Below are 12,451 nucleotides of genomic sequence, written 5' to 3'. Positions count from 1 at the left end.
CTATATAGTTGGGACTCGATAAATGATTGCTGAATGAGTGAGCAAGGTTTTTTAACCAAGATTCATACAGTCGTTACAAATATCTATTATAAATAGTGATTTTATCTTATAAGGGAGCCCACCCCCCCCCCCACACACACTTTGAAATGGATGAACATAAGGGTTTTTTACAGGCAGTGGGAGTTGGGTCTAGAGGAGAAACAACAGGTAGCAACGCATTGCCTGGGGAAACGGGCAGGACGCAGAAATAAATTCATCTCGAATTATAGGCAGCCCGTCAAAATTTAATAAGCGTGCTTAATCAACTCCTTCATTCACTACTTTAGTGAGGGTTTGCCATAACTTTTTGTGGATTCTTGTTTCCTTGTCTACGTGCCCTGCTCATCTGTATGCAAGCTGAACGGAACAAAATAGCTGCTCACCTTTGCTTTCCCACCACACATCACGTTCCAGGTCCTTCCCGGATGCCTGTTAGAGAAGGGAGGGGAGGGTGGGGCTCAGTAGCTGGTTCTTTGAAATAGGATGTAAGGTTTTACTTTTTTTGTTGTATGTGGTAGCATGCTGAGATTTTAATTATCTGCACTTTAAAATATTGCAACCATGGTTATTATAAAAACACTTTCCACTGTCCTTGATGAAGGGAGGAGCTCCCATCCTAATATGGCTTGTATTTGTAATTAATGAGAAAGAAAGAAACCTGGAGTGGTCCCTAATTGAAACAGAGAGTACATGGGTCCACTTTTGTTCAGGAGTCTTACGGAAATTCTAGATATAAAAACAGTTTACGTAATTGTATCATGATGCAAAAAATAAATAAAGCATCTTGCTGAGGACACTAAGCAAGATAGGCTTTTCTGACTCAAGTGTTTTATTGAATGTACATGTCTTTCATTGAACAGTCAGGAAAAATGAGTCCAGAAGAAAACCTCAGTGCAGCATGGTAAATAGGTTTCCCCTCGAGTGTTAATTGATCAATGAACAGTTACTGCTATGTCATGGACATTGGTAAAGCCTCATCTGGGCTCTCCCATCATCCATTGATCTGAACCTATGTCCACCTATCCTCCTTCCTTCCACTCAACAAATTAAACACCTGCTCTGTGCAAAGCACTGTTCTAAACACAAACGATACAGAGTTGAACACGATGGACAAATAGTGCTGTAATCAATCAGTGATGTCTACCAAGGGTTCAGGAAGTCCCTGCTCCCTCATCCCATCCCATTTAAAAAAAATTTTTTTTAACGTTTATTTATTTTTGAAAGAGAGAGACAGAGTGTAAGCTGGGAGGGGCAGAAAGAGAGGGAGACACAGAATCTGAAGCGGGCGCCAGGCTCCGAGCTGTCAGCAGAGAGCCCGACACAGGGCTCGAACTCATGAACTGTGAGATCATGACCTGAGCCGAAGTCGGACACTCAACTGACTGAGCCACACAGGCGCCCCCCACCCCATTTTTAAAGGGCATTTTTGAGTCTTTTAGGGTCTACTCCATAACCAGTTAGCTGTTATCTTTTTATGACGGTAGAAATTTATGTCATCTGATGATACCAAGACGAGACAATAGTTAATGATAGATGTATCCAGTATCACAAAGAAGTAATGATGAGCTCATATGCAATGCTTCCATGAGTCTCTTAATTAATTCATGAAGTTTAATTTTGAAAAAATGTAGTCGAAACCTGGGAGATGTTTCCAAACCAGATTAGAAAGAAAGAAAGAAAGAAAGAAAGAAAGAAAGAAAGACAGACTAAATTGTCTCCAGTATACAGACAATTCTCAAATAATTAGAAGTAATGATGTAAATGGACTATTGTTATCCTTTTCTGCGTTGCAGAAAACTCATTATCATTCTCCACTCAGAACTGCAAACATATCATTTAGAAACGAAAGATGAAGAAAGTCTGTTTTATTTAGGAAAACTTCACCAACATTTATGACACATGATTTCTTTGCTTTGCAGAAAAAATAAGTACCAAACTGCCCAATGGATTAAGAGTTGTATATAACAGACATTCTTTTCAGTAGCTTCTAGACTGAATAAACTAACTGAAAAATTTTCATACTCAGGATCTAATGATGTCTGATTTAGCCTTTTTATTGAGAGTAATTACCTTTTTCAAAAGATGAAAACCAAGCATCAAAGCAATGGGAAAAAGATGAGCCGATCAATAAATAGACTTACGGCAACTGAACGCCATCTGGAAAAAATACAAATTCAAATCCAAACCTCACTTTTTATACCAAAATAAATTCTATATGGTTTAAATATTTAAACATAGATAGTGAAAAGTACCAAAAAAGTGTGGAAGCTTTTGTTCTGTTTTTGTTTTGTTTCTTAACAATGTCAGAGCAGAGAAGGTCTTTCTTTCAAATCACAAAGCCTGAATCCTATAAAGGAAAAGATAGATATATTTGACTACATGAGCCTTTTAAAACATTTGAACAACAACAAAATACCGTAAGTAAAGTCAAAGGGCAAATGGTAAAATGGGGAAAGATTGCCTCACACATGACAAAAAGGTCTAACTTTTCTATTATATAAAGAGCCGCCGCATACCTGTAAGATAAAGGTAAACCATTAGGAAAATATTCAGAAGACAAACAGGCAGAAGAAGAAACCCAAATATCCTTATAAACATCTGCAAATTAGAAAAAACAAAGAAGGTGCCGTATTTCACCTAGCAGATTACTTGGCGGTGTTAATGCACAAGCTTTCCAGGAGAGGTCATTTGCAGCAAAACTTGAGACGAGCTCTTCGGAGGACAGTTTCACAATATCTGTTAATATCTTCAATGCATAACTTTTTTGATCCAGTTAACTTTTTTTCTAGGAATTTATCTTACAAATGTTCTGGAACATCTACAAACAAGGGCTTGCTGGAATGCTGACTGGCAGCACTGTTGATGATCACACAAAACCGGAAAATCGGCCACCAGCCAAACATTTTTGGTATCTAATGGAGTACTAGGCAGCAAGTAAAAAGCAGGAAATCTGTACATAAGCTGATATGCCGAAATATTCAAGGCACATTGTTAGGGGTAAAGGGAGAGGCAACAGAAAAGTATAGAGAGCTCCCAGTAATTTTCCTATTAAAATATGTACGGGTATGTGTGTTTGCAGGAACATTCCTCAAGGAATATATGAGATGGTGGTCATTTATGCAGAATAGGACTGGGTATTTGCATAAGGAGACAGATTAACTTTTCGTAATGTCTTTTGGTCTGTGTTAATTTTTCATCATATCCAGGTGCCAACTTCAGAATTAAATAAGATACATCTTTTGATCAATTTCATGAATCTTTCACCATTATCTGATTATAGACTTCAGCCACTCTGTAGAATTTGGGGTGTCTGTATTTGGAACGTATCATGCGGAGAGCCTCAAGGAAACCACTGCCCTGCTGAGGTGAGTGGTTCTCCATCTGGCCAAGAACAAGAGTCAGGCTCCTCCATTTCCAAAACTGTCAGCTTTCCCTATTCTCACATCTGGTATCCACAACACATGGGGCCCTTCCCCTTAGAGCACAGAATCCCTGTGACCCAGGCTCCCCATGAGGGCTGACGCTGCCTCCGCTGGGGAGCCACAGGGAAGGCACTGCCCATCATGTTTCTTACCATAGATTTCCGGCAGATATCAGTCTAGGAATTTCTCTTTAAATTTTCTGTAGGAGTTGGATGGCGAAGTTCTAGAATTCAGTTTCTTTACCGGATTGCTTTTTTTTTTTTTTTTTTTTTTTGCCTGGAATCTTAGCACCAAATTCAGAGTTCAGTACATATCTGCGTGCTTAATAACTATTTAAGGATCCGGTTTGTGACCAAGACATTTGTTGTAAATCTTTTACGGGAGAAACCGTGACATCAAAGTAAACTGTAAACAAATGATCAGGCTTAATGCCTCTCTGATGAGAACGTTTGCTGTTATATAGGTGAGATGTAGTTCAGACGTGCTTTCCTTCTGGGAAAAACAGCTATCTCCTATGGAGTGTTCTTGCCAAAGGTATTTAATCTTAATCTAGTTATGAGAAAATAATCAGATAAATCCAGGAGTAGTACATTCTAAGCAGTTATCTTTGAAATCCTAAATGTCATGAAAAACAATAAACAAAAAAAGTGTTGCTTCAGGTTAAAATAGTTTTGTGAGACATGACCAAATCTATTGCACAGATATTGGGTCTGGATTAGGAAAAAAAAGGCAAAAAATATATATATTTGGGGAACATTTGAGAAAATTGAATATGAACTATTATTAAGTAAAATTAATGTTAATTTTCTCAGGTATGTTGATGGTTAAGTAATAGAATGGCCTTCTTATTAGGTAAGGGGCTATTAAAGTATTTGGGATGGAAACATTTTGGTGTTTGCCATTTACTTCAAAACGGGCTCAGGAAAAAGCACGCAGCCAGAAAACTAAAGCAAATGTAGCAAAATGGCAACAATTTATAAATTGAGACAAAAGCTATATGGGTGCAGAGTGTATCTTTCTTGTAACTCTTTTAAGGAAGTTTGAAACGTTCAAATGAAAAAAATGGAGGGGGGGGGAATCTGATTGGACTCATAAAATCATACTGTTGGTAGAGAAATACCTACAGCAAAACCCAATAACATGATGGTAAAGAGTACTAAAATTAAAAGTTTAGTCATATCGCTCAGTATTAAATAGTAATAATAGTATCTAATTTTAGGAGTATCAGATAGCATAAGCATAAAATAATGAAAAAGAAGAAGAAAGATTTTTTTTTTTAGCTTAGATTCTTTACTTTCTGCCATCCCTCCGGATTTGACAGTTACCGCTATTTCCCGAGGGGGAGGACGTTCGCTTGGTAAAGGTCCCTATCAGTGTTTTCACTTTGTCCTGGTTCATTTGACCTCTTTTCACGAGCAGCAGGCTGACCCCCGGGCAGCCTCCTTGACCGGCCTCCTTACACCTTCTCCCGCCGCTGGGAGTGTTTCCATCAGGGTCCCAGGTGGCTTGTTTTTCTCAACCTTTGCCCCGACCCCCCTTTTCCTCTCGCTCCCCAGGTGTCTCTGCTTTCAGACCTCACCCCCCGCCCCCACCCCTGAAGCCTTTGTCTAATTAAACTGAAGTGTTGCCACCTGGCAAAGCCTTCCTTCCTGGGCCTCTTTGGGTGGGTTTTTTTTTTTCTTTCCTTTTTCCCCTCTGGGGCTGTCATGAATTTCTTGTCAGCATCACTGGCCTTTCCTGCCCTCCCTGCCCCAGGGCTGGGGCTGGGGCTTCCCCAGGTGCCCAGTTCATAGTCACGATGTAAATTGCTGTTGGCCTTTTCCAAAACCAGGAAGGCCCGGCGGAGACGGCCCCATGCCTTTCCAGACCCAGGTTCCAAACATGGGTGCCCCGGTAGGTGTTTTCAATCATCAGCATCTGTTTTCTGGAGCCGGGGCATGTCTGGGGGGTGTGTTACCACTTGTCAGTAGCCTGTGTGGCAAGAAACGTGCCGTCCGTCTCTTCCTTCCTGGGGGCCCTGTCGCCCCTCCTCACCCTAGTTTGACCTTTTCCGTCTCGCCCTTTGAAATTTAATGCCCCAAACCTTTCCTATCATTCTCCTGGAATCCCCAAGACCTCCCAAATAACGCCAAAAGCAAATAAATCTTAAAACAGTTGAGGCCAATTTAATGATTTTCATACACCTATGTCAGGAAGCAAATCGTGGGTAAGTTCTTTTCTGGCTTTCCCAGGTTTGAGCTGCGATCCGTCCAATGTGTTGGACCTATTAGTACAGCGACTGGAGTGTAAAATCTGTGGAGACGAGAAATGGCAAAGTGTGGGTACCGAGGGACAGTCACACCGCAGGCTGGAACATACTATCTGCAACGTAGATGCAGCCTTCGTTAAGTACTTCCCCAAGTTAGCACCATACACAAAATACAGGTAGCCTGTTGGCATTGGCACTTCTTCTCCTGACTCTTGGGTATTCTTCCTTAAAGTTTCCAACGTTTGAGAAACAGAGACTAGTAAAGCTGGAGAACCTGAAAACGTGAGTATCTGGCCCTGACCTAGTCAGTGACGAGCTTTGTAATTTTGTTCAAGTTACCAAACTGGTTTGTGTCTGTTTCCCCTTTGCTGTAAACCGAGGAAGGGGGTTGGAGGGGCTGGTGGGTTTCATGACCTGTACAGCCTCCTCCAGCCCTAAAGCTCCTTGACGATGCAATACGGTGGTTTTGGGGTTTTACGTGCTTCCCCTGTATAGATTCTAGAAAACGCCTTTTAAACACGGAGGGGCCTTTGTGCTTTTCATGATTCTGGTAGCTCAGTTTTGAACAGCCAACCCTGATCAGAACCCAGGGTGAGGCTAATATAAAAGGAACAGGGTGACGCTCCAAGACGGGAGCGTGGGGGGAGGCACGGCTGTGCATCAACACCCAGGTATCGTCCTCCTTGATCTGAATCCCAGAGGAGCCCCTCTGCAAACATCCCTGGATGCCCGTGCCTGTGTGTCTACATTCTACACCACCGAGCCGTGCCTGGTTTCATCACCTCTCCCCAAGTGTTTGATGATGGGAACTTTGATCTGAGCCTGAAACTCCAAATCAAAGTGATCGTTTGTTTAATATTTGTCACACATCCGGAAATTCTAAAACCCAAAACAGAATGGAAAGCACTATAACAAGGATTTCTCTTCCCAGCCAATTAAGGTCATTAAACAACAGTGTCCTGATTCAAACAGTTGCCTGAGCTTAGAATTAGTGAGTTTCCCCGGCGTCAAATTACAAAAAGAGTATATACCAAATCATGTCAGAGGACAGAAGGAAAAGATAAATGTAGAAATGAAAGTGCGATCGAGTCACTCCTTTGACAACAACATACTTTAATCCAAATAGAAGGCAGATCTAAAACGTGGATCTAAGCAAGGACGTAAATTTTAAAGTTAGTTGGAGGAATACAGGTTTCCCCCGCTATCCGAAAGTTGAGTGCTCCTACGAAAACTTTCGTAAACCAAAAAGGCACAAAGCGAAGAATCAATTACGATTAACTGACGTGAAAAAAAAATCTTTTTTTGAGTCTTTCCAGACCTGAAAAATAACCCATCTTGGGCTTTTCTGATATCTTAGGATGCATCATGTTAACAGATGAGCAAGACAAATCAAGACAAAGCACAGGTGGTCATAGACAGAGTTCCGAGCCGAGGGCTTGATGTCATTCCCAGGGAAGGAGCTGGGCAATGCCACTCCCGCTGCCCTGGTGCTTGCTGCCTGAACAGGGGCTCCGTACAAAAAAAGTGCTGAACGCTGTTTTTGCTTTCTCCACACCCCTCCCCTTTTTATTTTATTTTTTTTCCAAAACGGAAATCCTTTTTGGACTTGTTTCACTTAGCGAAAACAGGTACTCACACAGTTCTTTCCGAAGAGCAAAGTGGCAAAAGGTGAACTTTGGAAAAGCGGGGGGTGCCCGTATTTGCCAATAGTTATACTCTGGTTCCCACAGTAAGAGTGGGCTTGAGAATTCTAGCCATAGTGAAGCTCATATAGAATAATAAAACATATCCCTTTAAAACCCCTCCCTCCCCCCATTTTACGAAAGAGGCAGCACTTCCCACTCTGCTTCCAGAAGGGAAAGGCATTTGGAACGCTTCCAGCTTCTCTGGGCTAGGAGCGGGCCGGCTTACCAGATTGGTGGGTGCGGGAAGGGAGGTGAGCATCTTTGACTCAGAGGCAGGCTGTCCCCAGGAGGCATATGCATTCTTGGGGTGGCTCAGTCACATAGTAGCCCATGGGGCAGGCCCCCCACCTGTAGAGGAACCTCTAGCTGGCCAGAGCTGACTGTGACTGAGTGGCCAGTTCTATCTACTGCAGAATGAAGGATCAAGGAGCCCATTCTGCATGCACGACGCCCCTGGTTTTATCTTTAACGAAGCTGATACTTTCGTCTCCGGTTGTCCAGTTCCCCCGTGTGTCTCAGATTGGGAAGAAAGGGGTGTTATTTATCGCGGTCCCTGCAACTCCAATGAATCAATCAACACTTACCTATGGGGAGCCAGGTTCGTTCCCAGGAACAACTGAGTCTATGAGGAAGGTTAAGACGTGGCCCCTGTCCTGAGCAACCTGTAGTCTGGGATTATGAAATTCAGGTTGATCAATCATAATTGTGAACAGCGTTCTCTCCCTCACTCTCCTTTTGATCTCTTTGGGTGTTATCATTCTGCCCTAAAAATAAATAGCATTGCGTTTCTAATGTGAATTATGGTGGAGCTATTTTGGTCCTCTTTGTATTACTGTTGGGTTTTAACAGCTCACACAGAACAAATTTGATCGTGTTTATATTTAAACCTTCTTAACAAGGGAAACAGAAGGATTAGATTCAAGAAAAACAGGAGCAGCATTCTGAATGTGTTTAAACAAGTTTTCCCCACTGATAAATAGAACTATGGAGTATCATTTTCAACTAGACTGACAAGAAAAAAAAAGCCATCCGTCCCCCCTGAAGAATTCGTACAATGCTCAAGGCAAGTTACAGCTGGATCCTCTTAAAGAAATCAATCTTTTCTAGTAAATGACTCGTAAGACCATTTAAATCTATGAAGCTTTTCAGTGAATTTATTCAATTAAAAGGATTTTCGATATTTTAGCAAACATTAAATTACTTATAATATTCTCTCGATGTCAGAACGGAAAACAAAACACGACGTGCACCCACCAGCCCCTCTCCGCAGCATCCTTCCAGCCCCTAGGCAAGTCTCCGCTAGGCTGATGGAGGCTATTCTGGTACGCTAAGGCTGACAAATTTACTTATCAGTCGTGGTGATCACTCCTGCCGCTTTAGGGAAAGAATTTTTTAAGCACCCAAGTATTGGGGGATTACATGATGCCGAAAGACAAGGAAGAACATAATTTCTGTAATGACAAGCCACCATTCGTCAAGACTTTGGACCAGAGCGTCACGGTACAATATTCTGTTACCAAAGCAGAGGGACTTCTCTGTGTCCAGAGCGATTTCATCTCAAATTGGGGCTGTGACTTTTCCTAAAAGCCATTTAAGGTTTGCTTTAGAGTCTATTTATGGAACAATCCTTGTTTTGTTTTGTTTTGTTTTGTTTTTAATTGACAAATCATCGTGGTAGGAAGTAGGTGTTATTATTCTCACCCGAGGAGTCTGTGCTAGCGATAGCATACTGAGTTGATTAAATGGAAGGATACAACGCTAAGGAAAGCGGTCTTTATCCCTTCCTTCTTGCCAGTAGGTGGAAGTTAGAATTTATGAGGGATAAGAGTTTTTGGTGCAGAACTAAATCGACGTCAAGTCAGGAGGATCACTCTCCCCTTCCGGGTCTGAGGATAAACACGAAGAGCGTTTCAAGTCTTTTGAGCTTTCCAAAAAAAAAAAAAAAAAAAGGAAAAAAATGACTGGGTCTCTTCTAGAAGGACTCTTTGGATCCATAGAGCAATGAAGTGTCACTTTCCATCAGGCTGGGAATAAGGAACTTGTTGGGGACGCGGGAATACAAGCATAGTCCCACACTGCTGGCGGTAAGCCCACATACTTGACCATTCAGCAATTCTGCCTTGCAAAGTGCATCCCAAGCAGAGCTCGTTCAGTTCAGTCTACAGGACCGGTAGAGGATGGCTTATTGCAGTATTATTTTTTACAGGGGACCCTGGAAGCCACTCGAAGAGTGTGGGCCGGCCAAATACGGTGGGACGTATCATAGATGCTGTGCGGTAACTCGAAGTCACAGAACAGTTATCGACACGGCAAGATGAATTGTCTCGAAAGACACAGTCCTGACCAAAAAAAAAAGCAAGCGAGACACAGAGTAAGATCTATACGACAGAACTATTTATGTAAATCAACAATACTTATGTGCAGAGCGACAGCATGCGTTTTACAAGACCGCATACAAGCAAAGGACACCAGCCGATTGGTATGGTTGCATGTGGTGTGGGTGGGTGATGGGAGCAGGGCATGAGGAGTAAATAAAAAACGTAATTAAAAATATGCATGAAGGGGCTACGCATGGAACGATAGTGTGGATATGACTCCATATTGAAAAGAATACGCGAAGCCATCCAGTTTGTTTCTCAGGAATGTGTAAGGCAACAGGACTGTAGCAATCTCTAACGTCCTGTTTTTATTTTTTAGGATTTAGACAGATCAAGAAATAGGATAACGTGTACCAGCTTCGCCCTGTGCACCAGGCAGACCGTTGGGCTCTGAGAATATGCTGGGGAGGATGAGGACAAGGTCCTTGAAATCTCATGGGATTTCCAGGTCAGGGGACTCGGGGGTTAACATCGAGGACACAGACAACGTGGTACATGACTGCAAGTGTTAAGTTTGAGAAGGAGAAGACTGGACCTCTGCGAGTCAGTAAAGTCAGGGAATCTGCTTCAGCCCAGGAATCTGGAAGGGCTTCCCTGAGGTGGTGACCTCTACGTGGAGTCCTGAAGATAGGAAGGCTCGGTCCAGTGATGGGGGAGGGGCAAATGCAGCAGCATGTGCAAAGGCCCCAAGGCAGAAGAGAGTTCGATAAATCTTTTTATTCAACGCTTTGGGTGGGGCTAAGGGAAATTTATGATATTTGGTGGAGACTCAAAAAGGCAGCCCTTTGGAGTGGAGGTGAACACACACCCCTTTGATCCCTAAGTTGCCCTGATAACTGCACTTGTTACCGAAAATCATTTTTCTTTTTTTTTTTTGTTTTAAAGTTGATTTATTTATTTTGGGAGAGACAGAGACAGTGAATGCGGGGAAGGGCAGAGAGAGAGAGAGAGAGAGAGGGAGGGAGAGATTCCAAGCAGGCTCCATGCCGTCAGCATAGAGCCCGACACAGGGCCTGAACTCACGGATCATGAAACCTTGACCTGAGCTGAAACCAAGAGTCGGATGCTTCACTGGCTGAGCCACCCAGGCGCCCCTCAACGTCATTCTTGATCTACTGCTGTAGCTAGGTCTCGACTGAGTATTCCCACTGAGGAGAGGGGGGAAAGGGTGTGGTTTGAACTGACCCTAGGGTTTGACTTCACCCCACACATTCCTAGGAAATACCCCATTTGGAAAAATCGCTCCAAAGGCAAGAGACTGGATGGCACCACAAAGCAATGACTTTGGCCGCTTTTCAGTGAAACCAGGGAGCCCAAAGACCTCATCCAAGGCAGTGAAAATGTTTGATTGTCCGACCTTCATGAGGGAGGTGGGGCAAGGTAAGCCACATTGTCAGGTGCGCAGTAAACGCTAGACCCCCGTGTGGATGTCAGGGACTCCAACTCTAGAGCAGAGAAACAGCCCCGCATCCATCAGAGAATGATAAGAACGTTTCAACAACAAATCTCCAAGCATTTGATGCATCAATTCTATGCCGTCCTCATTCAATGGCAGCATATCTTTCGCCCTGTCTTCAAGGCTATCGTAAAATAGGCCAGGGATTTAAGGAGCTTTCTTTATTTTTATCTGTGGGTAGGCAAACGGACACCAGCCACTTGTGGCAAACTGAACATCTGCACTCACCTTCCCTTTAAAAATAAGCAAGCAAATCCAATTCTGAAAACAAACCCTTCGCCTCGATTATCTTTTCTATGCTTTCGCATCCTTGTTTGCCAGCCCTTCCTTCCGGTGCGACAAGTTACGTTTTTCAGGACTCCAGCGCAGTTTTCATTATTTATTTGACTTTTGCTTCTCTTATGACCTCTTGCTTTTGCAAAGTTCCTCTGTAATCTTTGCTTTGGCTTCAGTTTGTTTTAAGCTTCTTCCTGATCTCCCCCTTGCCCGGGATTACTCTGTGTTTTCTGTCTTACTGGCATCAGTCTTTACTTTTCTTTCCTTCTGAACTTCTGACCTGAACTTTTGGCTCTTGTGGCTTTCCCCTTACGCATCTCTGTATCATTGCTTCCCTCGGATTTTATTTTTCCCAGTGGTTTCACCGTTTGGAAAGGTGTCAAAATCGCATTAACTTTACTCAGCACCTAGTAGTCTCTGCAATGCACCGTGGGCTGAATTTAGTCACATTAAAGTCTAATTGCTGCACTAAGTGGATTATGATTACATACTCCACTCCTTTGGTCTGTGAAGTGTATTTTCAATGAGGTGAAAACTTGCCTCTTTGCCTGCAAAGAAGTTTAAAGAGAAGGAGGATACTAATTCTTCAGCCAAAATAATACCCACGTATCCATTCATTGAATATTTATTGAGCTTCTATTGTATGCTAGGCACCGTGATCATCATGGAGTATAAACTGATGAATAAAAGGAACGTCAGCCCTGCCCATGAGGAGCTTACGTCTGAGTGGAGACGCAGACAGTACCAGGCAAAAGCGCGACACATAATTTAAAATCGTGGCAGGCAGGGGCGCCTGGGTGGCTCTGTCGGTCAAGCTCCGACTTCGGCTCAGGTCATGATCTCACGGTCCGTGAGTTTGAGCCCCGCGGCGGGCTCTGTGCTGACAGCTCAGAGCCTGGAGCCTGCTTCTGTTTCTGTGTCTCCCTCTCTCTCTGCCCCACCCCCAC

This window comes from Panthera leo, chromosome D2 (assembly GCF_018350215.1).
Source record: "Panthera leo isolate Ple1 chromosome D2, P.leo_Ple1_pat1.1, whole genome shotgun sequence".
In the NCBI taxonomy this organism is placed as follows: Eukaryota; Metazoa; Chordata; class Mammalia; order Carnivora; family Felidae; genus Panthera; species Panthera leo.
This window is presented reverse-complemented; position numbering follows the sequence as displayed.